This window comes from Desmodus rotundus, chromosome 11 (genome assembly GCF_022682495.2).
Source record: "Desmodus rotundus isolate HL8 chromosome 11, HLdesRot8A.1, whole genome shotgun sequence".
NCBI classification, from domain to species: domain Eukaryota; kingdom Metazoa; phylum Chordata; class Mammalia; order Chiroptera; family Phyllostomidae; genus Desmodus; species Desmodus rotundus.
Window position 1 is genome coordinate 16295961 of NC_071397.1, and position 26290 is coordinate 16322250.

The 26290-nt window shown below is 41.3% G+C and overlaps 1 long non-coding RNA gene across 1 annotated transcript; it reads left to right on the top strand.

Annotated features, from left to right (window-relative positions):
* Nucleotides 1–448: 448 nt before the first annotated feature.
* Nucleotides 449–4165, top strand: LOC123479507 (uncharacterized). Its single transcript, XR_006655146.2, has 2 exons — nucleotides 449–613; nucleotides 4048–4165. It is a non-coding gene; the product is annotated as an uncharacterized lncRNA (long non-coding RNA).
* The last annotated feature ends 22125 nt before the right edge of the window (nucleotides 4166–26290 follow it).

Below are 26290 nucleotides of genomic sequence, written 5' to 3' on the forward strand. Positions count from 1 at the left end.
AATAAAAAATTAAAATTAAAAAAAAACATTCTTGATTCTGAAGTTTGAATTTTCTCCATGTTTTCCAGCTTTTAAGTGTTTTTCTATCAAACTGACTACATTAATAAGATTGTAGACAAATGAGTCTTTAATTATAAGTGGTTGCCTATTGATTACTGGGACAGAGATTGCCACTTCTTGGGAGAACAATATTTAGTCTGAGTTACTCTTTGATGTATTTGAATGCAATGCACTGTAACACAATTCAGGTGTTATTAAACCAAACTAACTCCTTTCCTCCCCATACCTGCATATACTCACACATGTAATAGGAATGCTATTAATGATTTTGAGGCTGCAAAAACTTTAGTTTTGTCACCTAAGATGTTCAGGTCCTCAGGGTGGGGATGGGGTGTTCCAGGTGAGAGTGTGAGGGACAAAGGCATTTATTTATTTATTTACTCATTACTTTTTATTTTAGAAATCCTTTCAGCAAAGGCTCCATACTGGTAAAGCTGGATTGAAGGTTTTTCTGGCCTTTGGAGCCTTCCAGGATCTGGCAACCCACCAAGAGGGATTTTTCCAACTATCTGAACTTCCCAGTCCAGGTCTTGGGCATCCCATCTTGTATAAGGTAAGAATACTCCTATGTTTAGAACTGTAAATGAGTGGCGAAATTGGGTATATGCTATTTCCCCCCTCAGGGGTGTCTGTGCAGCCCAGGATGGCTCTGAATGTGGCCCAACACAAAGTCGTAAATTTACTTAAAACATTATGAGACTTTTCTGTGATTACATGTGGCAGTGTATTTAATGTGTGGCCCAAGACAACTCTTCTTATTCCAGTGTAGCACACAGACGCCTAAAGTTTAGATACACCTGCTTTAGAGGGCTCCTTCTTATTCCACCAAACTTCCCAGGGTTTCATGTACACCTGTGCTTTTTTGATGATTATCAGAAACCTCCCTAGAGAAGGAAGCCAGTCTGGACAGTAATACTGGCTCCAATTTTTTGTATTTCTTATTCCCATCAATCTATCTGCTTTGTGTCTCACACATTACCATCAGCTAAATTCATAATCACACCCACAGTGACATGAAGAAGTTCTCCACTCTGCTGCTCCTTCTCCTCTTCCTGGTAATGACTCTGTTAACAAGGACCGTCCGGGGCAACGGTAGAGGCCCTCGTAACATGGCGGCTGGTGAGAGAGAACTGTCGATCAGCTCAGCCTCATGGTAGCTCTCACAACACCCCATGTGGGTTGGAACACCACGGTTTAGTAGTCGGCCCGGGAAAAGGCACCGTTCTGTCCTGAGTGAGTGCCGTTAGGTACAGAAAGTGCTCACAGAGGATACAGGTGAGGTATCGGTAGAGCATGCCCTTCCTCCTAGATCATGGTCATTGTTTTTCTTTGTGTGTGTGTGTGTGTGTGTGTGTGTAATTTTTATTTTTTTACTACAGTTGACTTTCTATATTATTTTGTAGTGGTTTCCACCTGGCGCCATACATAGTGATCACAATATTATTGACTGTGTTCCCTGTACTACACGTTACATCCTCATGACTATTTTGTAACTACCAATTTGTACTACTTAATTCCTTCTTATGTTAATTGTTTTTAGCTAAGGTTAATTGGGCTGGAATTGTCACTGCCCTCAAAATAAAAGACAAAATGACACAGTAATAAGGTGAGGTTTGGCAAGAATTTAGAAGGATTGATTGTGCTAGGGTCCTTGTTAGGAATTTAATCAGAACAAGTTATTGTGGGAGTGCCACTTGTTGCCAAATGTATACTTTCTTATTGTGATCGCAGCCTTTATCGTGTATTTAATTATATCTTAGCATGAGTTACTGTATGCATATAAAGAGATGGATGAAGGCTACATACTGGTGTTCTGCTCCCTGGTAATGTACATTGTTATAAGGACTTTCTGGAGACAACTGCAATAAATGCATCTCATGGTAAAAGAAGAGAAGAGCCTTAACCTTACACTACCTCTCATGCCACTCCATGTAAGACTGGGGCACTTGAGTTTGGCGGGGGCCTGGGAAAAGTCAGTTCTCTGCCCTGGACCAGTGCCATTTGCAGCAGGCAGTACTTACAGAGACACAGATGGGGCAGCCACATTCTTGTAGATTATAGTAATTGTGCACAGCAAGTGTTAACCAGCTCAGAGTTGTCGCTGTGCTCTAACACTAATCAGTAAGACACGGAGGTTTTGCAACAGTTTGGAGTCAGGTGGGTAACGGTTATTGACAGCGACCTGGGCAGTGCAAGTCAGGAGGGGAAAACACAGCTGAGCGAGGGTCTTGAGTTTAGGTCCGGCGGAATAGTCATGGAAGGACTATAAGATGACTCACTGTTCAGAACATGCGACAGGGAGGTCGGTGAGTCTGTTGAGTCAGCTCCGTCCTACTGTACAGGCACAACACTTTGCGATGGCCAGAGCTTACTTCTTGGCGCACAGTCACCGTGCTGATGATCAGCTGGGTGGTAACTGCACTGCCCTTGGTCAGTCTGAAACCTACTCTCGGAGAAGCTGATGTACATACAAAAAAAAAAAAAAATCCATCAACTTAATGGACAACACCAATGAGCTTCTTTTATGGATTAGAATTTTTACCGTGGGGAGGCAGTAGTGGTGAACTGACAACTGAATGAGCAAATAAATGACATGAAATTCTTACTAATAAAGTTTTCCTGTTATATCTATGATGTGGAATGGTTTTGCTATATTAAGCTATTAGAGTTCCCTTGCAAACTTAATTTTATTAAGTTTGTTAATTTTATTGAAATGACAATATTATTGTCATTTCAATTTATAGTGCATTAGCGTAAGTGATTATATTGTAAAAGAGAGACATACTTTTTTTAGCTATTGTCCCGCACTTAATTATCCTTTAATTAGGCTGGAAACTACTGTAATATTATTAGTACAATTAAGAAGAAATTAAATAAATCTACATTTAAGCACACAAAATATGTGTACTTTTGAATGGGGTTTTTATGTGGCCTTTTCAGGGCAACACCTAAGCTTATTTATAAAAATATTAGAAGTAGTTCTTATTTATATGTCCTTACCACTCACATTGCCTTTGTCCTGGTGTTTTTCCCACCACGATTGGATGTATCATCCTCACAGCATTTTTACAGGGGAGGGCAAAGCCCGTGGCCCTCGTTTGATCTGAATTGTATGTCTCAACTAAAAACTAAATAAACAAAAGAAAGATGCGATCGCTCCACCAGGCTTTTAATACCATTAGAAAGATTATATTCCTGCATTAAGGAAATCTGAAACACACACAAGTGAATGTTCAGGAAGACGGAAGTGGAACATCGAGCTCAGTAGTTGAAAGCCACTCACCATGCGAGGTTCATGAAAATGAAAAAATGTTAAGATTGCCTCACTCCTGTTCGAACGTTTCCATAGTAAAACTGAAAGTATCTCCAAAACTTTCTACTGTTTTCGTATTAAAACTTGAGTGATCACTTCAAATTGTAAAAAAATTACGCCCACTTTGATTAATGTCCCCTGTCCAAGAGAAATTACTTATTTTGTTTGAAAATTGTTTCAAACCCTTTATATCTTTATGTTTTTTTAAATCTTTAAGAGCTCATCACTGTCTATAAATTGAAAAAGGGGGAATCTATGGAAAAACGAAGGAGTGGGGCTTATACTGTTTATGTACTATTTTTACCCACTTACAGTATTAGGAAGAATGTGTTCTAGATGGTAAGTTAGAAACATTTTAGGAAGGCTTATTTAAGTTAAAAAATAAACTATTATGTCTTTTTCTTAGCAATTTGAAAAGTACCTGGAAATACACGTATTTCTGGTGGTTAATGTGTACATTGTAAGTCTACTATAAAAACAGTTTGACATTATCTAGAAATATCCATATTACTATGACCCAGAAAAAATCCATTTCAAGATATATTTAACCTACGGCAATTTTTCTCAAGCTTTAATGTGCATTCAAATCACCTGGGGATATTATTAAAATTAAAATTCTGATTCCGTAGGTCTGGGGTGCAGTCTGACATTCCGAAGCTCTGCTTGACTCCTAGGTGATGCGTAGGAAGCTGGGCTGTGGACCAACTTCAAACAGGCAGGACCGGCTCCATGGTTCTCAAAGGTGTTTCCCAGACTGGTGGTATTGGCAGCATCTGGGGACTTATAAGAAATGGAAGTGCTGGGGACTTACCGGAGGACTACTGAATCAGAAACTCTGAGGTGGGGGCCAGAAATTTGTGTTTTTACAAAGCTTCTCTGTGGTCCTGACATGTGTTAAAGTATATAAGGAAAGACACTCAGGAGTGCTCACAAAAGCATTGCTCATAACATCTCAAACTGGGAAAAAATCCAAACATTTATCAAAAAATGATTAAATAAGTTGTGATAGACTCTAACAACAGAATACTACACAGCAGTAAAAATAAGCAAAACAGTTATCCATGATAATATGGATGAATATTTGTAAACAAATTCAACATAAGAAGCAAAACATAAAAGAATACAAGTATATTTTTCTACCTTTATAGACTTCACAAAGAGTTACAGTACTTGTAGGGATATCTACATCAGTGGTAAAACTATAAAGTGGAAACCATGAAAGACAGGGTAAGGATCACCTCTGGCTGAGGTGAAGGGGTGGTGATGTGTGATGGGGGCACATGGGGAATCCTGGAGAGCCCGCGGTGTGATATGTTTTGACCTGAGTGGTAGGTATATTGGTGGATATATGAATAATTGCCTTGTACTTATATATTCATTGTTAAATTATGTTTTGTGCACTTTCAAAATGTACAAAACTGTAAGAAAATAATAAAACACATTTATATGTTATAATAATGTATTTTTTTGCTTAATGATTGCAGAATTTGATGAGAATTACTCTGTTTTGCATAAAAAGTTATTTCTAAAACAAACAGAAATTCAGTCTAGTGTCTCATGGCATAGCATTGAGAAAGTATATTTATGAGTTGAACAGATTTATTCATAACATTTTACTATCTAGTATTAACGTTTGGTAATGACTGATGACGGTATGTGAGGCAGTTTTGTTCCTCTCTACGGTGGAAACCACAGAGTAGGGGCACACTTGACATGCCGTGGGAGATACAGAATATTTCCCACACTGCTTTTCTCCTGTGTGTAAGCTCTGCTTCCTTTCAGGTGTCTGGCAGGGCTGTCGTTCCTAGTGCCAGCCTGTCCTTCACAAGGTGGTCATTGGCCCAGGCCTGGCCAAACAAGGGACCCTACCTTTCTGTCACAAGGATAAATCCCAGAGCATGACTAGTCTTTCGGTTAGATGTGTTGTAAGGATGCTGGGAGGAGAGTTATTTCTATGTGTCAAGGATAGTGATTCGGGGACCATGGAAGACTGAACCCACAGTGGCCATTTTCCAGCCACTCTGAACGAAGAGGCTTGAAAATTCAGTGCACAACAGAGAACACTGTGGTGAAGGCTGTTGGGAAAAAAAGTGTAATATTTTTTGATCATCTGAATCAAGCTGTACTTCAGTCCACTGGATGAGCCAATAAATTATTGTTATTTTTTGTTTTCTGTTGTTCCTTGATCTACTTTGAGTTTCGTTTCTTGTACTTACAATGGGAAAGGTTCTGGTTAATTTACAAACATGGTTTAAATTATTTCTAGTATTTACAGTCTAAAATGATTACATTTCTTTGTGTGCTTTGGCCTTTTGATCAATGTTTTGGAATAGCAGAGTTAACTCATAATTACTTGTGCTAATGAGGGTCCTAAAGTCTAAGGTAGTTACTTCATGGACAGCTGACCCTCCCAAAAGCTTAAGCTGGGTTTCTCTGGCCACAAGGATTGACGTTTCCATGCAAATATCGAATTAGAGACATACGAAAGCACAAAGGACTGGGGCAGAATGAAATGAGGTGACGTCTGGATAAGGTTTCCTTAGTCTGCTCTCATTCCATAAACTCTGAGGATGTTAATGATTCAGTTGCTCGCTGAAAGGCTTATCCATGGCATGGGAAAAGTACACACCGAATCCAGAGGTGGAACTTAAGTGAAGCTACTAATGCCTGTGAGGTTTCAAAGATGCTATGAGGAGAGCTTCACCAAGAAGAGCTGCAAAGCAGTGTCTGCACATTGAATCACCTGGGAACTTTATGAAACCCAAGTGCTTGGATCTCACCTAAGAGAGACGTTGATTTACTGATCTGGGATATGGCCAAGGCATCGGGATTTTTTAAATCTCCCCAGGTGATTCTATTGTGCAGCCAAATTCGATCAAGGCCATATAAAGGAATTTTCGAGTCTTTGTTAAATTACTGAACAAAATCTATCCCCATGAAGGACTTGGACTAGTTGGTATCAGTAGAGACAGTAGGGGTAGTATATGGAGAAGCAGACAGCTACATCTTCTGGGAAGATTTGGGGGTTAGCCTCAGATTGCACCACACCCCGGTGGCCTCGCCTGGGTACTTGACCCTTGCAAGGTCGTCAAAGTGCTTCTAAGCTAATCACCAGGAATCACTTGTGGGCCTATTCTCTTTCACAGCTTGTTTCTGAAATCACTCCCCATAGACTTTAACTGCCTTTCCTCAGAGTTCTGTATTTCTCCCTACTCATTCGAACAACAATAACAAAAAGAAAAAAAAAAAAAAAAAAAACAGGGAAAACTCTCAGGGAAGGTACTTAGCCAAAGTTTCAGTTATGAGCATGTTAGATTAAATTCATCTGTAAAGATTTTTAAAAATACTGTCTTTCCATTCCTTTATATCCGATTTTGATTGCTTTAAACTCATGTAAGTTTCACAATTAATGCCATCTGCTCTCACCATCCACTGATAACTTGGTTTGTGGATGGATTTCAAGAGTTCCTGGACCACACCCTCCTTGCAAATGATAAGCAACATTTTAAGCTTATGACTTTTGTTTGTGTGTACAAGTAGATTATTGAAAAATATTAGGTTGTCAAATAGGCCTATAACTTTTCATCTATTTAAGAATCACCTTAATACACTAATAATAGAAATCCTACCAGAAAATAAAAACTAAAATAAAACATTTCTCCTAATTGTTATCAACAAGACTTTCTGGGTAGATAAAACTTAAAATTCACTCTTTTCCTAAAAGATTACTTCAGTTTAATCATTAACCATTCACTGATAGCTACCACTGCCACACATTTTTCTGCGGCCTGTGAGAAGACAGTGCTGTCTTGGGCTTTAGAAAACGTTCAGTCCTGTAAGAAAACTGTAAGTCTACTTCCATTTGGCCATAACTACCTCATTATTTTAAATTATAAAAAAAAGTAAAATAATTTCCCACTTTTCCTACTTGCCCTAGAGATGGCCAATATGAATACAGCGGTCCCCCCTTATATGAGAAGGATAGCTTCCAAGATGTCCAGTGGATGCCTGAAACTGTGGATGGTACCAAACTCTAAATACATTGTTTTTCCTTATACATACATACCTATGATACAGTTTAATTATTCAATTGAGCACAGTAATAGATTCACAACAATTATTAGAAGTTAGGTGAACATGGTCTCTCTATCTCCCATAACTGATCTGATAATCTAGAAGGCAACCCTGTGACTAACAGGTGGGGACACGCACAGTGTGGCTACACTGGACAGAGCAGGACAGCACCAGGTTTCATCACACTACTCTGAATGGCATGCAGTTTAAAACATGAATTGTTTATTTCTGGAATTTTCCATTTAACATTTTGGACCATGGTTGACCACGGGAAACTGAAGCCACAGAAAGCAAAAACCACAGATAAGAAGGGACAATTGTAGCATTGTATGTATCAGACAAATGCAAGTACATACACTCCGTGTGTGTGTAATTTTTAATTCATGCAACCATAGAATCCACTCCCTCTTTTCACGTAACAGTATGTCCTGGACATCTTTCCAGGTTACAAAATTGCCTTAGAAGGAGCGTACAGTGTTATTTCTGGCAGTATTATTCCAGTCATGAGCATCCTTTCTGTAAAGCTGAAATGGACATGCATACAGTCTTCGACCGTCCAAGTCAGCTGCTTTCATCCAAGCAGGCCTTTCCTTCTGTTTCCTTCACCCGCACCTACTCCGCAGTCCTCAGCCCTCCACCTCCTGTCACTCCGCCCAGAAGAGGCGAGAGCCCTGTTCTTGCTCACCCCGAGCAGCCCTTGCAGAAGACATGTGCAAGGCTCTGCGGTTGCCTCATGCATAAGTTTGTTTCAAGTACAGATTTCATTCAGAAACCATTCTGTCAAGGGAGTTTGTACGGCATGTTTCCCATTGCGAGCAAAGGAAAACAGGTTTAGCACTAAAATATACCATCTGTGTCAAAATGTGATGGTGTCGATTTAAATCTGAGCACATTTGTTAGTTTTAATTCCAAGGCATCTAGTGCTGCAGTCATTGTTTCCTCTTGCCCTCAAAGGAAAGATCTTCCTGGGATCAGTAAATCCCTTCTTAGAAGTCAGGTCAAAACATCTGCAGGGGGAAAAAAAAAACTTCTCTTAGGTAGAAGGACGCAGAACGTCCTTGCGTGCCAAGCTCAGTGAGTCTTTTTACACCCAAAACACCACTGAGTTAAATGCCATTGAAAAGACAGTTAAAAGTTAGCTCTTTTTATCTCCCATACCACAGACCCTCTCTCTGTTGCCTTATGCTTTACACGATGCCTTGTTGCCACATAAGCAGTTAAGATTCATTTTGCAACTCCCTCACCATCCCCAGACTGAAAAGATCCTTCCGAGTTTGAGCCAGGATACCAAGAATGTGGACAAGCCAGTGAAGTTTTAATTGGATTAAACTCTGTGTGTCCCTCCACCCCCACTCTCTTCTCTGGCAACTTTCTTGACAGCTTAACTAACAAGATAGCATGCAACAAAGAGATGTGGCATTCAGCAGGCCTCCCGCCTTACCTGGGGGGAACACACCTGGGCCAGCTGTGAGTCACAACAGAATAACAGGTAACTGACAACAACCCCCACTCTGATACTGTCACCGACTCCCAGGCTTTGTGCATTTCTGAGATGAAATTCAAACCTGAAATTTTAGCTGCTCAAAGTGATTGGATTCCGCAGGCGTCTCCTGAACTTGCTGTGGAAGCGCCAGAGGGGAAGCAAAGCCACTTCCCTGGTCTTTCATTCCCTTGGCCAAGAAAAATCCAAATCTGCCCATTTGGCACCTTTGAGAGGGAAAAAAAGGGCAATACAAATTTTCCTTAATAAAATAATGTCGGCTGTTAAAGAGCAGTCTTGCCAATGTCACTTGACGCCTTTCTCCCACGGGGCTGGCGGGCACGGGGCCAGGGAGCGGAGAAGTGCAATTGGAGACATTAGTTACACCTCCTTAAGTTCGGTAGCAAAATAATATTTGATAAATGAAAATAAATCCAGGCAGACGCAATTTCCAAATACTTGTTAGAAGTACCTGTCACTTCCAGACTCTCTGCTCAAGCGTAACCGTTGGTGATCGAATCCATTTTACCGCTTCTTCCAGGCAGAAAATTTCAGCGTGCCCTAAAAGGATTCAGTGTTTCCGGGAGGAGGGTGAAAATCACATTTTCACTCTCTGTGAAAACTCCACTCAGGAAGTTCTTACCTGACACGAGAGCAGTTGGATGCCTGAACTCTCGTTTCAGAAACCCTGGGAAGGATCACGTGACCCCCAACATAAGGAGAGTTAATATCTCAAATACCTTTCACAGGAAGATACCCATTTCATGCCATTATAAAAGGTAAAGTTGAAACACAAATGCCCCTAAAAGAGGTAGCTGTGCTTCAAAATCCCCACTAAGCTGTAAAGGACTTCGATTCAATGTGATCCTGAGGGCGGGTGTTTATAGTGGAGAAAATAAAGACGTGGGGACTAGGAGGGAAGTTGTAACCTATGGAACCAAAGATAAACTTCATGTCTTGACTGTGTTTTCCACCTACATGCAATAGATCTGATAATTTGGGAAACATTGACCCAAGAGTTCTACTAAACAAAAATAGAGAAGCAAGAAGAAAAGATGTAACAATAAAATTTAAGTTATTTTGGGGGGGGGGGCAATTTGACATAATTAGAGGTAGCATAATCTTTTGACTTTTCCATATTTTATCTTCATCCTACTGAATAATACTGCAGCCAATGATTATTTATAATGGAGGAAAGCTGGTTGCATGAGAGAGTCCGAGTGGTATGATGGAAAGGTGCCAGCACACCTGAGTTCCAGGCCTAGTGTAGGAATTACGTGACCTATGGTTCGTCACTTAAAATAGGGTTAAAGACCTACTATGTTATCGGCACCGAATTATAAACTCCCAAATACTTTATCTCTATCAGTCTGTCCAGGGAGCTTTAGTTTCCTCGCAGTACATGCTTCTTATTGTGGAGACTGAATTTTTTAATGTAAGGGAAGTAGTTGGTCCTGTTTTTATTTTTTTTTCTTTCTTTCTTTCTTTTGATAAATTCCGTAACTCATTCAGTTTTCTCAGCTGTAACATGTGGATAATAAGAATACCTATGGATAGGGTTTTTGTGAAAATTAAATGAAATAATTCATTTTAATTGTTTAGGAAGGTACCTGGCATGCAGTAATCAATAATCAATAATCAGTTTTATGGGGGGCTAACATTTTAGCTATTTGATTGTCTAAACTGCATTCTGGGGCATAAAGTTTAGAGTTCTTCAGCATCCTTTATTTTTTCACCTTTGCCTTTAAGTATACGAATTTGGTCTTAAGATTACGTTCAGCAACAGGACACGGTGTGAGAAGCAACAATGGATGAGAAGCATCCCACTTCGCTGAGGCAGCTGGTGACATGGGTCCCACTGACATGAGCCAGGGGCAAGAGGCAGTGGTCAGGTCACCCTTTTCCTACAGAAAAAGTGGCTCAACTGTGAACCCCGGACTGGTGTGCGACTGTCACAAAGAAACAAGCCCAGACACGTCTACCTCGGACTGCCAGAGAGCCTGTTGCCAACAACTACAAGTCAGGGGAAAAATGCAAACAAGAAAACCAACCAAATAAACAACCAGAATGAAAACAACTCGCACCCTTGAAAAACAAACCTAAAACAAGGTCTGTTTCTCCACAGCTCTAAAGTCTAGAGAGCCAGGCCTTCATAGAAGGCAATGAAAGGGTAGTTCACTGTTATCTGACACTGCAAACCCATTGGAAATAAAATGTGAAATGCTGGGCTCCAGTGGGTGACAGTTGATACGCAGAAAGAAGAAAAATGCTTAGAGTTGGAATTATTTACCTGAGTCTGTGAACCCGTTGCAGGCAGATGGATAGACTTCTGGGAGATCTCTGAAGACTCTAAAATTATAAGCAAAATTTAGTGGGTATATACATTCCTTTTTGTATAAAGAATGTGTAACTTTCGTCTGCTGCTCAAATAGGTTTGAGACTTCAAAAGAGTCCAGAATCCTGGATTAGAGAACAGTACACTTAGGTTTATAAATAAGGATCATTATCTTTTTTTGATCCTTATGTTGCACAAGATAGTTCCAAAGGTACCATACAATAACTTGGCATCTTGCAAGAGGGATGTTGATTCTCACCTTCTTGGGAGCCAACAGGAAGTGAGGGGGTGGGAGGTGCCCCAGGTCCTGGCTCTCCTGCCTCCACTGAGTTTGCTTTTCTTGTGCTGAGTACAGGAGCTCTCTGGCTCTGTCCTAGACTCTGGGCAAATCATCCAACAGTGGCTGTAATTTTAACCTGAAGGTGTCCTAGGTTCTCAAAATCACTCCCACATCCATTAAACCCCTTTCCAATAGTTGCTGAGGAAGCCAGTAGCTTGAACTTTTTTCAATTCATGTCTCAGATTTTACCTTGTGACATTTTCTTTGTGTCTGTCCTCTTCCATCGTTCTCAAGGAGACTGAAGAGGGACTGAGAATGGCTCATCACACCACATTTCCACCCTGGAGACCCCCTAAGAGCAGGCGGGGAAGGACATATTTTACACAAAGGGGCTTATGTGGAAAGGAGCATGGATAATCTCCCTTAATATTCATATCTAGCATTCGTGGAGGCTGTGTTGATTGTGCCAAACACTATACAAGGTACTCGACATTTTTCCGTTTAATACCTATAACAATCTTATAAAATTGGTATCATGACTAGTTTGCAGAGACGTGAATCAGGGCTCACAAGTTAAGCAACTTGTTCAGGGTGAAACAGCTAGTAAATTACAGTTGGAACGCAGGCCATCATCTGTATAACTGCAAAGTCCCAAGCTCTTTCTTCATTACCATTCTGTAGTCGTAAGTTATTTCTATTAGATTTACCATTGTGCTTACCGCTAGTTGATATCGAAAGAAGTACAACTCTTTCCTAAACACAGGGTGCCTGTGTGTTCCCTTTAGTGAAGAAATGACTGTTGCTTTTTCTGTACCTCTGGATGGTGAGATAGAAACCCAGACACCGAAAGGGCGGTGAAACTGTGGAACACTGGCGTAGATGCTGTCTGTGCGGCTGGGATCACAGTCAACAATCAACAGAACAGCTGCAAGACTGGGTCTTAAATAAGTAAGGGCTTTGATTTTTCACACTGAACAAGAAGTGTGTCGGTGGGTGATTCACAGCTGATAGGATAGCCCCACCATGTCGTCAGAGGCCAGTTCCCTGGTTTCTTTTTTCACCATCCTTAGCCTATGACTTCTGTCCCTCTATTCCGAAAATAATGGCTGCATGTCCAGCCATTGTGTTTGTCTTCCAAGAAGGAAGGGCAGAGAGGAAACAGAGCACAGAGTGCTGCTAGCCAGGTCTGTCCCTGGACCTGGGGAGACTGGGGAGGCGAGTTCCGGTGCTGAACACACACCACTACAAATAAAACTGAGGCTCTGTTAGTGAGGGCGAAGGGGAGTATAATTGGCTGACAGACAACTATGGAAGCAGCGACACTTTGCAGAGGGAAGCAGCTGCAAGGCATTTCGGTGGAAGTTCACATTTTCTGTAGCTGCTAGTCAGTGTTGTCCTATTAGCTACATCACACCAGCCACAAACCCTGGGGTAAAGCCTGCCCGAGACCTGCTTATTGTAAGCCTCTAGGTTTCTCTTGTCTGCTGTGCCAGATACAAAAAAACTCACTAAAGCAGATGGGTTCAAGCCCTGGCCGGGTACCTCAGCTGCTTAGAGCATCATCTCGATACACCAAGATTGTGAGTTTGATGTCCAGTTCAGGGCACATACAAGAAGCAACCAATGAATGCATAGATAAATGGAACAAATCAATGTTTCTCTCTCTTTCTCTCTCTCTCTCTAAAAATCAATCAATATTTTTTTTTAAAGAAAGAAAATGGGCTCAATGTGATACAGGCGTGAAAGCACAGGCTTGAATTCGGAAGACTGAAGTTCAAGTCCCACACAGCCACGTGCCATCAGTATGACCTTAAGTAAGTCATCAGCCTCAAGTTCTTCATATTTAAGCAAGGATGATAATGCTATCTATTAACATAGACATGCTGTGAGGTTTCAGTGAGATGATGCATGTAAAAAAAACCTTATGGAAAATTGAGCATAAACACTGCCAATGATTATTATGGTTTTCAGTTGAATAGAACTTAGTTTGGTCACTTAATTTGTTTCATTTATGGAAGTCACTTCATGTCGATTAGCTTACATTTCAGCCCTTGTTCAGCACAAAGCATTGTGTTACGCACTGATGCTCTAAAAGGAGAAATCTACAGATGTGTAGTGAGAATCCATAGGGTGCTCACATCTCACAGTGCTGGCCTCCCTTTCAGATACGCCCTTCCCCATCTTTTTGTCCAGGATAATTCCTCCTTGGAACTCAGTACTCAGCTCAGAAGCATCGACTTCAAGAGCTGCCCCAAGTCCACCGTGGTTCTTCCACCCCATTGGCTTCCATGACACTGGTTCTTCTCTATTTGTTCTTCCTTTTCATTTTTGATTTTTTGCTTTGTCTCTTCTATTGACTCCTTTTTTCCACTAGTGCCTGGGACTTTGAGATCCCCAGACTTGGGCTAAGTCTCAGCCATGACTCTTAATTGATACTCTCCCCTGGTTAATCTCAGCCACATTCGTGGTTCCTTCTATTTCAATGTCCTGCTGACTCACCAGTCTGTACATGTGGTTCAGCCATGTGTCTCAAGCTTCAAAACCATACATTCGACTGCTTGCTGGACATATCTTCAGCTGGTGTTCCAAACTACTGCAAATACAAATATTCATAGTTGAACTCTTCTCCATCATGTGGGCTGTGGTCCTGCTACTGTGTATCCTCTGTTCTGGGTATCCTCACCACCTACCCAGTTGTCTAACCTAGGAAACTGAGTCAACCATCCTCTCTTTCTGTTTTCTTTCCCACATCCAGTCACTTAAAGAGCCTTACCTTAGCTCTACCCTTTTCTTTTGTCTCCTTCACGATGACCGCCCTTTGTCTGGAATATCTTCACAGCCTCCTGCTTCACCCCCAACGTCAGTCTGCCAACCACAGCTGCTGCTCTAAGGACAACACAACCAAAATGAAATTGACTGAGCCACGTAAAGCCCTTGACACCCCTCGTTGTTTTCTCTCACTCACCATTTCCACCATTTACTCTCCACTGCAGAAATTTTAAACTTGGGGCATCCATGAGCTGCCCGGGGGCTCACCCGGTGTGGCACCCCTCTATTCTGGCTTGAGTGCATGTGCATGGCATGAGGTCCAGTGCCCCACGGCCTCGCATCATCTAGATTCCTTAGTCCAGGTCTCAGTCTACTGGGCGGCACTCAGTATTCTGCCCATTTTCGACAAATGGTTCAGATTGATTATTTTCATCTTAACAGTTAAATTTATGGAATATGAATTAGATGTTAATGTTTAAAAAAGAAATAATAGAGCAAAATTTTCCAGAACTCAAAAAAAAATACCCGGTAGCATGGTTAACACTTAAATGCCTTCAGTTAAGCCTAGGTTTCTGAAGACTGGAACTTTTTGTCACTCATATTCTGTAAACCCTGTGGAACATTCCAAGGTAGAGCCAGGTAAAGACATGACAGGTAGAGGATTGATCAGAATTCCTGAACACTTACTTAGCTTGGTCTTCATTTTTTCCCCTCCCACTGATGTAGCAGAACCTATTAATAGGGAAGAGCCGGAGCAGTTAAAATTAGTCACTCTTCAAGACCGTGGAAGGGAAAAAAGTATGTCCTTTGATGTTAACCTTCCTAAAGGCACACACACTCTGACTACACATGTGGTGACATCACCCCTCTGTGTTTGTGTAAATGGACCAAATTAAGGAGATTAAGAAGGGAGTGGGTCAGAGGTAAAGTGACTGGCAGTGAAGTGGAGGCAGCAAATCCCTCCCATCCTCTGAAAACAGTCAGCGCTCAAGTCTGTGCATGTGTTCAGGGCAGAGAAGCAGGTAGGTTTCTGGACCACAGCCTCTGCTCTCCAGCAAACTGAGGACAAGGCTCATAACCACATGAGAGTCTTATTTACTTCTCAGTCCAAGAGAACGGAGAGCCCTAAATTTCGCACAAGATGACACGAAAGAACTTAGGAGATGCCTTTGCATGTAGGCAAGAAATAAAGTGACGCCACCTAAACTTAATTATTAAGTACTTGACATATTAAACTACCCTCCTCTGGGACCGACAAGCCAACAGTTTTCATGTCAGGTTTTCAGATACCTAAAACAAAAGAATATGCATTCTACAGAGTATATAAGAATGTTAGCTTTAAATATTATGTTTTCTAATTGTTAACAAGTTATAAAATGTATAGAGATCCCTTTTCTCAATAGAACTGTTCCTACCCCATTGCATATAACTGCACCTAATATGATCCGTCAAAAAATGCAAATCTATCCATAGGAATTTCTGGTCTGAAACCTGTCAGTATCTATAGGATGAGTTCCAAACCTGATGCATAAAATTGTTTACCCTCTGGGCTAGGTTCTGAGTATATCTTTCCACGCTTACTTTTCCCTCCCAGCCAATTTCCTTACTTATATCATGTACAAGTAATATATACACACATGTACAAAGGCACACACATGCAAGCACATGGGAACATACCCCACACAGGATGCACACTGTGTACATATACATAAGAGCATATGTATATACACTGACAAACATAAGACACATGGGCACACATATAAGAGACCACAAACATATAGAAATAGCCTTGCACCCAAATGTGCACACAGGAACACATATGGGTACACAACACAGAAACATTGTGTGCACATGGGCACACCAGAAAGGCACACAGACACACAAATACCCATGGGCATGTGTTCAGAGACAGCTGCATATATAAGAACACACATGGATGCAAATACACACACACCATGGGGTACGTAGAAGGACACACACAGGAACACACACATACACACATAGATTCAAACCCTGCACTCCACCTCTTGCAGATGAATCCTTGTTATGTCCTGGGTCTTACTCCCAGCAAGGCAGTATAGCCTTTTATTTGGTTCATGAACTAATCAGGCTTCTTGCTTTTCCCAAGAGCACGTTAACGCTACTCTCATTTTAGCTGATTGCTAAAACAACTGGCTGTTTTCCTCACCAAGCACATAGAGGTTCTCATCACAGACATTTGTCAAGAAGCACCATTTGAACTTACCATTTTTCAGAAATTGTAGATGGTGCTATATAATCATGTATAGCCTATGCATTCCCCTGGATCAGGGATGTCAAAAGAAATATAATGAGAGCCATAGATGTGAGGCGCATATGTAATTTAAAATTTTCTACTAGCTATGTTAAAAAAATAAAAAGAAATTAGTAAAAGAAGTGTTAGTAATGTTTAATCACTCATAAAACATTATCATTTTCACACATAATCATTATAAATTATTAGTGAGATTTTTACGTTACTTTTGTGTCTTTGAACTTTACTATGTATTTTATACTGAGTGCATTACATTTTCAAATACCTGCATTTCAAATGCCATAGTTGCGTGTGGCTAGTGACCACCATATTGTATGGTTCAGATTAGATTTTGTAAAATCCTCTCTGGATCAGATCAGCCCAGTAGGCAGCCAGACATTGATAGCTAGGCAGCTTAGCGGCAAATCTGTGGTTTGTCTCTTGCAGATTTTTGTACGGAACTTAAGGCATGCCTTTTGTAAGCTTACCTCGCTCCAGGTTTTACCTTACTTGCCTCTTTTTATTTTCTCTCTGCCTAACTTTTTAAAGTTATTTTTCATGTATTTTGACTTGTATTAATTGCATTTTTATTAGCCATTTTAAGTCTTTTTTGTTTGTTGTTGATTTTATAGAGGCATATATTTAAAAAAAAAACAGAAGGAAAAAAAAGGATAGTCATACTCTTCCACATCACTATGATTCTCCATGTTCCTCTCTGGGGAGGCCATACCTGGACATCTTCTCCCCTCCTCCTGAGCAGGTGCTCCTTGCTTTATACACTCAAGGGCTTGCTGTACATTCTGCAATAATACCACATATGTGCTCCTAAAAGTCACTGTGCTGTGCAAAATCAAGCAATGAAAATAAGACTTCTGGAAAAAATGGAGTTAAGGACTCAACAGACAAAAACATTCTTAACTGACATGCAAACATTAAAAAGACAGAAATGAAATGAAAATAGTAGCTCCATGTTACACACATAAAGTGGTTTAAAAATCATAAATACTGTAATAAATAAGGCACTTGACCTTAAAAAAGATCCGCAGTTTGCTTACAGTGGGCATCAGAAGGGTTCAGCTTGTGAGTCCTGGTGGAGTGGGGAAGGAGGGTTACGTGAGCTGTGAGGGAGAGTTGTGACACCAGTGCAAGGTGCACAAGGCTCAGAACCCATCGGTGAGCCGAGGGACTGGATGCGTCTACGTGTGTGTGTGTGTGTGTGTGTGTTTGGATATTCTCTCTCTGCTCAGTTTATCTCAGTACAATTTTCTGCATTCACCTAATGCTTCTTACAGCTGACATCATACAAAATCAGATGCAAAATTCAAGTTATGCTTAAATTGTTCCCTAATATAACAATCCTTGGGAAAAATCCATGTTTTTGAAAACAAGTGTTGTAGCATAACTGACTATAGTTGTTTCTATTATGGTCATTTTTGCATCTATTTATTTTTGGCTGCTTTCATGGGTTCCTCTACTCTCTGGTCTAGACTGAGAATTTCTTGAGGGTAAGAATCGTATCTCATTTTTGTATCATCTGTCCCTCCCTAGCTCAGTGCCTGACACACAGCGAGTACTCAATGTATTATTCAAATTTTATTAATTTAAGTTATATTTGATGACTACATGTTAAAGTTTGAATTCCTTGGAGGAAGACATCAGACACTTATGCACCTCCTCCGGCCATGTTTCTGTCTGCAGTGCAGTGAGTTCAGAACTGAGTGGAGAGTAGAAGCATGTGAATGTGCAGAGCGTAGAGGCGTCTGAGTGGAGAGGAGAGTAGCGAATGTGCGGTTCTGTGTGTCCTAATTCATCTGCCACCCCGTGTTGTTCCCTTATCGAGAGAGACGTAGCCCATCCTAACAAAATGTCAGTGGCTGACTCAATGGGTTCAGTGTCTTCCCAGAGCAGACTGAGGGGAGCCAAAACGGGCTGAGGAAACAATGGTTGGCGTTGTTTGTCCAAGTCTCTTTCTGGTCCCTCCCTCAGCATGGAAACCCTTTCAGGCTGCTTTCCAGATCAGGAAGAAATACTGCAGATAGAGGTAATAAAATGAGTGAAAAGAGCATTATTTCTCTATTGACTAGGCTGGACTCATTCCTCACCCTGGGCTAAGGGGCAACTGGAAATTTGAATAGAGAAATTAGAAATCAGGTAACTGAACCACACTTGAAACACCCAATAAAGTCGAAGGTCCCTTCTACACATATAAATTGCATAGACAACACAGTAAAAGAGATCAAAAAGCAGCCGAATCCAGAAAAATTGTGTTATTTTGTTTATATAATACCAAAGTGTTTCTCACTGTTTAATTTATGTTTTGGAAGTCTTACAAAGAATCTGAATATTCATGTGTGTGGCATTGCCCTCTACTGGATAAGTCAGGTAACATTGTTTCACTCACGTCCACATAGCATAATTTACCAAATAATAGCTCATACTTGCCTAGCACTTGGTCTTTTTATTTTTCAAAATGTTTTACATGCAGTATCTTAATTTATCCTGATAATAATGGTTAGAAATAATTAAGCTATTTTCATTCCCATTTTACAGATGGAAAACTGAGGCAGAAAGTTAAATTTAGTCATTCAATGTATATATCTTATAGAAGCCATATGCCAAGAACTATGCTAGGCAATATACAAAGAAGAACAAGATGGCGGCTGCTCTCTGGGAGTTTATGTATTAAAGATATATACACACACACACACACACATATGTATGTATTCTCGGTGAGCCAAGGGAGTGGATGTGTCTACATGTGTGCATGTGTGTGTATATGTGTATATGTACACATATACACAAATAACTGTAATAAAAATAAAATTTGTGATATATAATAGAATAAGCTAAGATTTATTGATTGCCTAGTTTGGGGGAATGTATTGTGTGCCCTATTTTACAAATAACAAAGTTGAAATGACAACAGTTGGGTGTTCGTACGTCATTTGTTAGATGTCCCCGGCACAAAATGCTACAGGGAATGAGAGAGGATTTGCAGCTGGTGTCAATTAAGCAAGGCTTTATGAAGGTGGTGGTGTTTGATCTGGGGCTTGATAGATGGGCAAAAGGAGGCAAATGTTTGAGGGGAGCTGACCTCATGATGTGAGCAAAGTAGGGGGCTTCCTTGGGGGTGCCAGATTCTGCAGAGAGAGTGCAGGAGCTTAGGCTGCTAGAAAGGAACTATTCCTGGTGCAGGGTGTATATCTGAAGGAAGTCTTCCAGGAGCAAGTGGTAAGGCCAGGGCGGGTCTAAGGCATCTCTGCTGTGCAGTGAGGACAGAGCCTGTGGGGGCGGGTCCTGGCCAGGATGGGTGGCGGTGACTGCCTATGTGCATAGTGAGGCTGTTGGTTAGGATGCTGGGCTGCCGTTGCTTACGGATATGTTAAAGGTCAGTGGGAGGCTGGCGTGGGAAGTATGAGCAGGCTACGGCAGGGTATGCTCCTGGGAGTCAGTAAGGAGTGTTATATAGCAAGGGAAAACCGGGAAATCACTCCCTTTCACATTAGAGGTTGCTGAACTGTGGCACCTCCTCTTTCCTTTAACAACCTTGATCAACAACCTAAAAAAACCACATGTAAAAAAATCAAATTGAAGACACCGTAACAAATAAAACAGGGCTCTCTTTGTCCTTTGAACGTGATGACAAGCCTCATTTAGTAGAGGACGTGGGTGATTTTTGCCTAGAGTTTTCCTCTTATGCCTGACAATTTCACAAGCCCTCCTGAGTAAGCCCTTACCACCTTCCAGGTATTCTGTTCCCGGTGGTCTCCCAGAGAGTCTTGGGGACAGAATAAATGCCAGGGATCACAGAGAGCTCTCAGAGCTCACAAGGCCATCTGTGGTTCACTGCCAGAGGACTGGAGAGCTGGGGCTGGGAGCTAGAAAAGAAATGGGAGGGTAAGAAAGAGAAGTCAGGTCACAGAAATGGGGTGAACGCTTGTGTGACAAAGAAAGCACTGGGTTGGAAATTTTTTCCTTTGAAACTTTTTCTTGTGTGAGTCCTTCAAGACACTGAGGAAACAGAGTAAGCGAGCGAGAAAGGGAGGCAGTTAGATGGGTAGACAGATACATACAGACAGACATGGACAGAGGCAGAGAGAGATGAACAGAGACAGACATAGAGACAAAAATGAACCTTGAGTAACCATAGCACGACTATAACTTTTCCTAAAGAAAGGAACACTTCCATTGACTCAGTCGTGACCCTCACATAACACACTGGGCTAAGTACCTGCAGTGTTTTGTTTTGTTTTGTGTTTTTTTTTTAATGTCATGCATATTTATTGAACACCTATTCAATAATTGCCTCTGTCCATTTATTTATTCACCAAGAATCTCTTACATGCTTACTAGGTGCCAGTAACTGGTGACTGTGCTAGGACAGGTGAACTCTTAAGATTAATAAAATCTTCTCTTCCCTGACCTAGTTCAGAGCCTTCCCCTCGCTGGGCCCATGTTGACACATGTCGGACTGAGCGCTCTGGTATTGCCTCATCTTCAGGAGGGCTGGGACCTGGGAGCACCAGTTCAGCCACTTACCTGGCATTACCTGGACAGCACACAACCGTAAGTCACACGATATCTTGTGACTCTCTGTCCCTTTTGTCAGGATCTTTCCGAAGCTTTGCGTTTGGGAGAAGGAAGCATGCCATTGGCATAAAAGACCTTCAGGCAGACAAGTCCAGGTTTTTGCTCCGCTGGCTCCTCGTCTGAGAGATAAGAGACTCACCACCACCATTCCTGTCACTGCTCTGTCTTTAGTATTAGCCAGAACCCCACAGTGGATGCCACTAACAGGAGATTTGTTGCCTGAGACATGTTCTTGGAAGAGATGACGATTGAGCCAGTCGTTGACATTGAAGTGGGAGGCAGTTGACAGCTGCCCCGTAGCCACCTCCTGTCATTGGGAAAGGCCAACTGAAGGAGATGGGGCTGTGTTTACCCTTTAAAATAGAAAAGTAAACTAACTGGGAGTAGCAGTCTTTCCCTTGGTGCACTTTGCCAACCGTTTTGTCCTGTTTTCATATAAGTGACTCTCATTCCTCACATCGTGCAGAATACCTAAGCAGGGCAAGCTTCCAGAGAGGACAGAAAATAGGGTGTTTTCTTGTGGTTTGAGCAATGTGTGAAAAAAAAATAGGGATGAAAGAGAGTTGGAAAATGATACAGAGCTGAAACCAGGGCTCCCGGTATTTTTTGTCCATTTAAAAATCCACTGAAAGTTTCTAGAATTTTTCATATCACTAAACTCTGTACACAGACTGACATCAAAATTGTCTGTTCAATTAGCACTTTCCAGGTTTTGGATTTCAAGCACCATTGAAAGAAAAAAATCAAAACAACACATGACAAACTGACACAGAGCACCAATTCTCAGTTTACTTTTCTAGGGGGAAAAAAGAGTTAAAAAAATAACAACAGCTGCCATCCGTTGGCACCACCATGTCCTAAGTGGAGGTTTAATATCACAAAAGCAGGAAGGAAACAACTTCATACACATGGAGTCCCTTCAGCTTAATCAATTTAGATTTATGAAATACAGCACTGGCTTTGTATCTTCCATTTAGCCAAGGAACCAGCGGTGGGTCACCACAGACCGGCTCGGGGCCAGCCTGTGGCGACCCTGACCTGAATGGCGAGACCCAGTGATCTCCAAGGAGGCAGCCTAGTGTGAGCAACAAGCCCTCACAGGCCTTCATAGAGGGAACCCCTACCCCAGCACCAGGTGCCATCTGACCTCAGACTCCTCATCCGCAAAATGGGGATGCTGCTATGTGCCTTGGGAACCGCTGTGCCTGTTCAGTCGGTTAGTGGACTGAGCCCTGAGCAGAGGGCGTTGTCACAGGTCCACAAAGATTGTTTCCCTTATGTTTCCCTTCTGTATAATAGGACTGAACCTTACTCTTCTCATGCCCTGGGACACCTGGCGGAGGGAGGGCCTTGTGTTTAGGAGGTACTCAGTGGAGGCTTGCTCAATGAAATTTGTATGAATGTGACTCATAATGCAGCATTCATTACAAATGTTACCTTACTTAGTAAACGCTTCTTTTCTTGTTTCCCTTACAAATTCTGTGCTCCTTTAGGTTAGGGATGGTACTATCCCATTTTCTACCAGCCTCCTCCCACAGTGCCTGGGACAGAGCAGGTTACATCCCAGGCTCTGTAAATAGTTTATAATTAGTCACTGATTAAAGCAGTCTGCTCCTTCCTCCGCATGCACTGAAAATCCCGTGTGTGTGTGTCTGTGTGTGTGTGTGTGTCCGGTTCTCATGGGCCTTTTATTTCTAAAACTCTCAGTCCACCTTGGCACTCCAGCAATAATTCTGAGTTTACAGACATTCAGCAGGATGATCAGATTGCACTTTTGGAAAAATCTATTTCAAGTGCGATAGTGTATCTGCCAAGAGCAAGGGTTCCTTCTTCTGCTGCTAATAACTCAACAGGGGCGGCAGGCAGTAGCACTGCTTACAGTTTCTTCATTCTTCACAGGCGGAGCCGTATTACCTTGTGTAGGCAACTGCATTTTACTTACTTAGTGGTGATCTGATTACCTTGATCTTAAGCATTTTAACTTCACACTATCCATGCCCACAGAGAGTCGGGCGAAATGAGAAGGGCCTGTGGAAATACACATCTCATTTTATATTGCAGTTATATTGGTAATTGCAACTTAACCAGCTTTACTCCTAGTTCTGGAAGGAAGTGAAATTATATGTAATAATAAGATTTTTGGAGAAATTGATATGATACATAACATAGGAGTCTTCCTTGATGAAATAGCTAGTACTAAGTACATATATGGAAGCCTAATAAATAAGTTTTTTATTAAGAATAATTTGTTCAATAGTCAATAACAAAGTAACTCAAAAGGACCATCCAGGGAGAATATACCATGTCCCTACTTCCTTCTGAATGAAAATTGTGTCTTTTCCTTCACCGTGTCCTTGGTGGAAGTGTTCATAGAGACCGGGATGGGGGAGAAGAAGGGACATTCAAACACCTTTTAGACCCTTTGAAATGGAGTCTTCATAGTGACTTGGATCCGATCATATCAACACTAGAGAATTTTCAGGGTTTGTTCCCATGACATTCATAAACTAACTGAACTTGATCATTAAGATCAGTATTTTCTTTTGTATCACCTTGGGAACCATAGTTGATCAAGAGATTGTATGCAAACAACTCCACTGATTTTAGCACTGGTGTTGGATCACGTGGGTCCCCATAGGGTTTTGAAAGTGCCCTCTGTGGCCCATGAGAAAGTAAGTAAGCTTTCTGTCATCCGGTTTATTTTTCTGTAATGTTTTTTAGTGTTAGTTGTATGCTAGATGTGGCTTGATTCAGTGGTAGCAACCTCAAAGTCTTAGCCTAGTGCCAAGTCTTGCTCAGTATAAGAGGGGATCAGATGGCAGTACAAAAGTAAAAAATAAAAAAACTATATATAAATGTAAGCACCAAATTAAATCTAATTCCTATCCACCTCTCACTCGGCTCTCAATGTTGGGACCAAAGGGCCTTTTATGGGAAGGAGGACAATTTTCTTCATGAAGAAACTATGGACATTCCCTGAACCACACTAATTTGCTACTAACAATTTGTTATGCAGCTCTCATCTTTGAATTTATCTAAGCCCTTCCTGTGTCTACTTTTACTTTCAGCTCATATAAATAATTGGTATAATAAATTCCACATGTTACCTTATTTGCAGTTAAGAACTTCCTTTCAAACTTCAAGAATGTTTCTCTCGGTTTGTTCTCACAGGATAGGGAAAAAGCAATATCTCAAATCATGATCCCCCTTAATTTCCATCACTTTCAAATTGTAGCTTTATAATTTGCAAAGTCAGGATGGCACTGAAGACAAACATAGCAACATTTTATAGAAACTTTGCCTTAAATGGCAGTGTTATCTAAATGCTCACTGGAGCCATCCCTTATATAGTTGATGCCGACTTCCAGGCAAGAAGATGCAAAGTAGAATAAAATATGGCTCCTGTCTTCCAGAAGCTCGCAATCAAGCCAGAGAGACAGAGTATTAAGGGATACATATAATGCAAGTACAACTGAGTTATGTAAAATATTATGCACGGCAATGCAGTTCAGGAGAATTTGCTCCTGAGAGTCAGAAATCCATGAAACCTGCAACATTGAGGAGATACTTGAATTTTAAAGGGAGGAGAAGCCATGCCTACAAGATAACTGGTAAAAAACAATAAATACAGGCATTAAGAACATGGGGTTTGCAGTCAAAGAGAGCTGGGTTAGACTCATATTTCTGTTGCTTCATAGATGTGTAACCATGGGCAAGTTGCTTTACCTTTTACAACCAAGGTTTCCTCTGACATAAAATGAAGCTAATGCCGCCACTCTCGCATATAGCGTTGTTGTGATGTATGTTGTGTATATAGCGATATAGCGTTGTGTGTTATATACTCACCTGGTATATCTCATGGAAAGCCTTTAGCATCGTGCCTGGTACGTTGTGAGCATTTATGTGAGAGCCACCATCATCCTCATTACCGTCGACCTGATCATCCAAACAGAGATTTAAGTTTTGGCTTCATCCCAAATCTTCTGAAAAGCATGGTTCCCTTCCATGGTTCCAAATGAAATGTATCTAGAGCCTTGGTTCTGTAAGTTGTGTTGAGTCTTTGAGGGAGACTGGAGGTGCTAGGTGAAGGGGACATTGAAACACACACAAGTTTTTCACAGAGCCAGCTGCTTAAAGTGTAGGTCATGGTTCCCACGTCCAAATCATTTGGTGAAATGTGGATTCGTGGATCAACCCCCTCCATCTACTCGATCAGAAACTCTGGGGAGAAGACTCCTGAGTATCTAATTGAAAGGCTTTCTAGGGTGATGCGTATATACAGAAGAGCGTGGAAATCCCTTCCTATGTTGACTAAACTCCAGTTATCTCAGGACTCTGTTTACTAGAGATTTTCCCCAAACCCTGGGGTTTCTTCTTCCCTGAAGCTCCTCACCACGACTTCCTGCCAGACCCTAACCCTAGTCTCATGCAATTTCCCTCGAGCAGTTACCCGCCCTCGACTACAGAGCAGTCTGAGTGAGATTTCAAATACTTATGCAGTAGATGCTCTGCCTTGTCTCTCCTGCTCATGCTTTCAAATTAGACCATCTGTTTCTAACCCCTCAATCTCTCTCACTCTCCCTCCTCCTTTTCTCTTCCTCCTCTTCCCCTCCTCCTAGTCTAACATGCAGAAAGGTAGTTAAGTTGTGATTACAGATATACAAAGGATGGCTGAATACTGATCATTATAAGCATTAAAGATTTATGTTGATTCCTTTTGTGTAGTAAATCTTTCACAATTGTCTTGGTGGTTTCTTAGCCTGAGAATTATCAATCTTTCTAGGAGAATGAAATAAAAATGTGCAAAATAATTAGCTCTAGGTACAAAATCAAAGATACCGACTGCTAAGGCCTTTGAGAGGGGAAGCCAAGAGATGTAGCAAAAGAGACTTTTATCAGAGCCCAGAGTCTGGAGTTCAAGTGTGGCTCCCCCACTAATTAGATGTGGAAATGGACCCAATTCACTTTGCAGTTCATGGCCTCAGAGTGTCATGTCCAAATTCAGGAGTTGGACTAGACTCTGTCTAAGATTCTTTCTACCTTTATTGTTCTATATTCATATGGGCCCATGTCCTTAGAACACTCCAGGCTTTGACTGTATTGTGGTTGAAGGACAA